At 35.9% G+C, this 6,585-nt stretch overlaps 1 long non-coding RNA gene across 1 annotated transcript; it reads left to right on the plus strand.

Annotated features, from left to right (window-relative positions):
* The first annotated feature begins 1,756 nt into the window (after window positions 1-1,756).
* LOC138404556 (uncharacterized) lies at window positions 1,757-5,545 on the plus strand. The gene is made up of 2 exons (XR_011238449.1): window positions 1,757-2,358; window positions 3,635-5,545. It is a non-coding gene; the product is annotated as an uncharacterized lncRNA (long non-coding RNA).
* Window positions 5,546-6,585: the final 1,040 nt, after the last annotated feature.

Here is a 6,585-nt window from a genome sequence, read left to right on the forward strand (position 1 = left end):
TTGTATTTTAAAGAAAAAAATATTCTCTAACCATTAATTTCTATTTACCAATATTTTATTTGGTTCTACCTTTGGTATGTATCATTGATTTAATAAATATTCTTGAAAATAAAATTGTCAGACAATTTTTTGCTATTGATATGGTAGAAATTGGGCAAACAACCTGGTCTGTGCTGGCGGTCGTAATGTTTTCTGATTTTGCTATTTTCAATACCTTTTGTAACTATTTAAAGCCAGTTTTTAGTGATTTCACGCTACGTTTAGCAAACCAGTGAACCTAACCCACGCTAAGTAAGCTGTCAGAGATTCTAGTGTTTTGAGACCAAAGAAATTTTAAGTTTTCCGTACCCATGTTTGAAACAGGACTCCAGTGTTTTGAGACAGAACTCCAGTGTTTATTTACGAGACAGGACTCCAGTATAGTTGTAGTTAGGTACTAGTTAAGTTTAGTGAACATTTCTTACAAGAGGGGCTGTATTCCAGGCTGTTCAGGTTCACTGCAGGTTTGTAAATGCCATTGTAATACCGTCATAGGTATCTACTTTAATCCTTGAATGCAATTTTTATTAAATTCCTTGAACTTGATGACAATATGGTTCACGCATAGGTTTTTCTTTAAGTATTGGGCGTTCCGATCCAGTGATAGATTCTCTTGACGATTCGAAAGCACCTATTTACAAGTTTATTTGAATAAAGAAGTAGGTATTTCTTTAGTTTTTCTAGACCAAATTCCTATCATGATCAACACATCGCTGGCTCACTACAGAGCACGGGTCACTTCTTAGAGTGAGAAGGGGTTTAGCCATAGTCTACCACACTGGCCATGTGCGGATTGGTAGACTTCACACCCTTTGATAACATTATGGAGAACTTTCAGGCATGCAGGTTTCCTCACGATGTTTTCCTTCACCGTTAAAGCAAGTGATATTTAATTAGTTAAAACACACAACTCCGAAAAGTTAGAGGTGCATGCCCTAGATTGAACCCCCGACCTCAGATTAGATGTGATTAGATTAATTGAGTCAGATTTAGTGAACATGTTATGAACTTGTGACCATACTAAGATACTCATATTTTTACTTTTCAGGTTTAGAAAATGTCCTGCATGAATTTCCAAATCGTGCAAAAGATTTGGATCTTTTTATGACCTGGATTCATAATATTGATATCTTGAAACTAAACTACTCGGCACCAGACCCCAGTCCTTAGGCAACTTTATAAACTGTTTTAGGATAAGGAAGAGTGATTAGGATTAATTTTGGTAAAAATAAAGATTAGAATCCAAAAATTTCTATTATTTAAAAATATGTGTTCAGATTAATTATTATAGATTTTTTTTTAATTAACATATCATGTAATAGGTTAAATTGTAAGGGAGTCAAATATTAATAAATAATTAATCTGAACACAATCCTACCTTCCATAGCAGTCCTATATGTATGTATTATATGTATAGGTATGAACCTATAAAGCAGTCTATATATTATATAGGTAGGTATCTACATATTATGAATATTAGTTCCGTTCGTCAGATACAGATGGCGCTACTAAGCTGTTGCCACTATTAGCTCGCGAGATAGGTAGTACTCTATTTCCATATGTTAAAAGTACTCTGTGGTCTAAGCTTCTGGTAATGTAGTACCTACCTAGATAATCTATGCTTTGTTTAGTACCTAGTACTTCCAAATTCTCTGGGTTTGTTCCACAGCTATGCCCATAGATTAATATGTATACCTGACTAATTAGTGATCAAAGAGTATAATAATCATCCTGATTATCTATGGTTCTGTGCAATCCCTATTAATCTGTGGTTCTGTGGTTGTGCCGTGGTTGTGGTGGTTGTGCCGCTGCCGCGTGTTCTGAAAGTTCTGAAACTAACCGAAAACTTCAAAACCGCGAAGAAAGCCTTGCTAGGATAACGTAACAATAATTATGAGTAAAATAGTAGATCTCACAGAATCTCCAGCCGCGCCAAGCCAAGTACAAGATACAGCCAATTCAAGCGTGGGGGCGCGTCAATCACTTGCGTCTGATATTTCCTCCAATATAATAATTGATCTCACCGACTCTCCAGCGCAGGACAGTGTAGTGGAGTTGTTCACTGATACTAGTGTGTTGGAAATCAGTGATGACTCCATCACTGATGTGGAAGTCTCGGCTGATGAGAGCGTAGTATTAGTTAGTAGTAAACAGACTACTTCCCACGCGTCCTCCGCCTCGTCCGGCTCCTCGTCGTCCGCCTCGCAGCACGCGTGCCTCGCGCCCTGCACCACGCACACGGACGGCCTCAGTCGGGGCGGTGCGCCTCGTGGGGCGCGCGCGGATTCATCGGGATCGGCCAAACCAGTCGCACAGAAGGTAAAAAGTTTAAGTAATAAAACAGCTAAGAAATTATTTTCATCATGTTTCTTATCTATTGGGACAAGGGGCAGAATGTTTACTAGACGACTTTGTTAGCAAACATTTTGTATCCAATTTGGCTCAATTACTTAAGTATAGATGTAGGTAGCTATAAGTTTTGTTTCAGTATTTTTATATAATAGGAAGGGAAATTTTCATGGACTTTTTGTATCCTAATTGGGTATTTTCCTACTTTTGAATTTGATAAATATTATTACTTTATTATAAACTAGGATAAAAATAATGATGTACGCTGAAAAAAATATTAAAATCCAACAAAGATTTACAAAGTTACAGGCATTTTTATTTTGGAGTTTGAGTGTCATCTATCCCTGTATGAAACCGCACGAAGCTACTATGGCATTAGTAAGGTGTGACATCAAAATGGAAAATGCTATACCAATCGCTATCTCTGTCTAATCAGAAATATTTTTATTATAAATGCTTATAACTTTTTTGTTATTTGATCGATTTAATTAATTTTTTCAGTTTACATCATTATTTTTATCCTAATTTATAATAAAGTAATAAAAAAATTGGAGTCAAATACCCAATTAAATAGTGCCAAATTCCTGCCAGCTAAAAGTCCTCTTTTCTATAAGAAATACAATACATCTTGTCTTTTTGGCCTACCATGTTAAATGTAGGTACTCAAAAATTTACAAAGCGCGATTTTTTGACCATTGGACTCATGGGAGGCACATATTTGTCTCCTTTTCGGCACTAACTCCTCAACCTGATGATGCCAGGGCACAGCACTCCTAAACCATGTGGTTTCAGAACTCTTGATGGCCAAATAATATTGTAGATGTTGAGCATTGAGTTCAGCATGAACAGCATGTCTTAACTCTCAATCTAGATGCTGCACATATATAAGCTATATACATAAGCTATAGGAACTGAGAATATGCTGACTGTGAAGTTATTTATGTATTTAATTACTTAATAGTCATAGATACTTCTGAGAACCTTATGTATATTGTATACCTACAATATTTACTCTGAGGGTAGTTCAGTTATGTATTATTGTAGTATATGTAGTACTATGTAGTTTTGAAATTTAAATCATTGTTTAGTTGACTACCAATCTGCACTGGGCCAGCACAGCAGACTTTGGCATAAATCCTCATCGCTGAGAGGAGACTGGCTCTCAATAGTGCACAGCGATGGGTTGATCATGATGATGACAATAAAATTATTTCTTAAAAATAATAAATATTTATTTCTTTTTCAGCCATTAGAAATAATCTGCCCAATATGTTTGGAAGGAGAAGGCCCCTTTGTTTCGACCATATGTAGCCACATATTCTGCTTGGAATGTTTGAAGAAACATTTAAAATATTCTAAAACATGTCCCACTTGCAGAAGCGCGATTGGCAGGAATAAATATCATCGAATTTACAATTTATAGATATTTATAATATAGTTGATTAAGGTGGAAGACATTGGTCTGCCCGCAAAATTCAAATTTAATTTGGTTTATAGGGTTCTGTACCTCAAAAGGAAAAACGGAACCCTTATAGGATCACTTTGTCGTCTGTCTGTCGGTCTGTCAAAAAACCTACAGGGTACTTCCCCTTGACCTAGAATCATGCTTGTAGCTGACATTCCGGGTAAAATCTGAAAAACGTGAATTTGTGGTTACATCACACAAAAAAATTAAATTGTGGTCACGAACTAATAATTAGTATTTTCAATTTTCGAAGTAAGATGACTATATCAAGTTATTTTTATGCGTCATAGTTTTTGGATTATCGTGCAAAATGTCGAAAAAATACGACTTTAGTACGGAATCCTCGTTGCGCGAGCCTGACTCGCACTTGGCCGGTTTTTCGCAATTTGTTAACTATTACGACAAAGTAGGCTTATGGCATTCAAATTCAGCCCCTAGCAGTATCATCATCATCAGGCTTATATAAAAATCTTAAGTGTCCAGTTAAAGTTTTTAAAATATTCTTCTATTAGAAATTAGTCAAAATAACGAGTTTGACGTGAGCTACTCACAAATTAGTCATTATTTTGACTAATTTCTTAAACTGTAAACTTTAAGTAAAGATTTTAATATAAACCTGTGAAGAAGATGATATTGCTAGGGGCGATAAGCTACATTGTCGCATTAGTTTACAAATTGTGAAAAACCAAATTAAATTTGAATTTCGCGGGCAGACCCGTGTCTTGGGCCTTAATATGTAAGATTGTGAAGATCAAATAGTTTTATAAACCCTTCACTTCAGGGATCCCCATCCCTGCTGGCATGCTAATGGGAAACTTTCCAGGGTCAGTTTCTTAAAAGTCGCATAGATGCAGCTGTTCATGCCCTTCCAAGGAAATGTTGTTAACACTATATAATAGAGTCTGGTAACATTAGTATATTAGAGTAAATTAGTATAGTATAGTAAAGAAAGAATTTTTTTTAATTGATCACTTGAAAAGAGCATCCGCCGAGTTTCTTGCTGGTTCTACTCGGTAGGAACAGCATTCCGAACCAGTGGTAAATTAAACTAGTTAACGATTCAAAAGCACTTGTAATAAGTCTACTTGAATAAAATATACCTATTCTATTCTATTCTAAAAGAGAGGAAAGTCGTAGATTATTACAGTTTTGTGAAAGCTGAGTGATTAGTTATTTAGCGTTTTTAGAAACACAAAACTACAGAATCAGGAAGTACTTAGTACCTAAATACAAGCCTAAACCACTAAGTGTCACTCTTTTTTTTATATCCTCATCTGGTTTTAATACTAGTCTAGATTTATGATTAAAATCCTTATTTCCCTTGAAAAGGCATCTAGCATAAACAGCGCAATTTATGAGCCTTTTAAAGGACAGGCCCTAGAAAGTTCATTTTCTTGTGAAAGTTTTGAAACGATTGGCTCGGCTGGATATCTTCTATTAAACATTCATCATTTATCTATTAAACACATATTTTATCCATACTAATATTATAAATGCGAAAGTGTGTCTGTCTGTCTGTCTGGTAGCCTTTCACGGCCCATCCGTTCAACCGATTTTGACGAAATTTGATACAGCGATAGCTTGCATCACAGGGAAGGACATAGGTCACTTTCTATCCCGGAAAATCAAAAAGTTCCCACGGGATTTTCTAAAACCTAAATCCACGCGGACGAAGTCGCGGGCATCATCTAGTCATCTATAATATGTTACCGGCAGTGTGTGTAATTCAATCATTCTATAGGATACCTAGCATTCCATGAAATACCGGGTTTTTTTTAAAGTATAAAATATATAATCTACTATAGCTTCTGCCCGCGGCTTCGCCCGCGTGGCCTACAGGAAACAAATGGCTTTTTTTTTCAGAAACAAACATTATAACATCAGGACGCGCACTCTGAACAGCACCGAAAAACACATAACCGTCCAACCACCATTTTACCCCTTTTGGGGGGCAAGAAAAAACCTACTTTCCAAATTTCAACTTAATTATAATATCAATAATTAAAACTTTCCCTTACAAACTTTCATCCCCTATTTTACCACCCTTATGGGCGAATTTTCCAAAAATCCTGAAACACGTATTTCTTCATTTGTGACCGAAAACCCAAATACCAATTTTCATGCAAATAACTTGACAAATGACGGACTTTCATACAAACTTCCATCCCCCATTTAGCCCACTTAGGGGTGGAATTTAGAAAAATCCTTTCTTATTGGATACCTACCTTTACAAAGAATAGACCTTCCAAATTTCATGTTTTTAGGACCAGCGGTTTAGGCTGTGCGTTGATTTCACATACCAACTTTCATCCCCTATTTTACCACCCTTATGGACAAATTTTCCGAAAATCCTGAGACACACATTTCTTTATTTGTAACCGAAAACCCAAATACCAATTTTCATGCAAATAACTTGAAAAATGACAGACTTTCATACAAACTTCCATCCCCCATTTAACCCACTTAGGGGTGGAATTTCGAAAAATCCTTTCTCAGTGGATACCTACTCTTTACAAAGAATAGACCCTCCAAATTTCATGTCTTTAGGACCAGCGGTTTAGGCTGTGCGTTGATATATATGTCAGTCAGTCAGTCAGTCAGGACTTTGAATTTTATATAAATAGAAAATTGTTTACCATTGCATTGTATAAAATTCTTAGGCATTCCATACAATTCGTAAATGCTCGTAGAAAATGTATGAAATGTAACATTACACTGTAGAATTCGTGAAT

The sequence above is a fragment of the Maniola hyperantus genome, chromosome Z (genome assembly GCF_902806685.2).
Source record: "Maniola hyperantus chromosome Z, iAphHyp1.2, whole genome shotgun sequence".
NCBI classification, from domain to species: domain Eukaryota; kingdom Metazoa; phylum Arthropoda; class Insecta; order Lepidoptera; family Nymphalidae; genus Maniola; species Maniola hyperantus.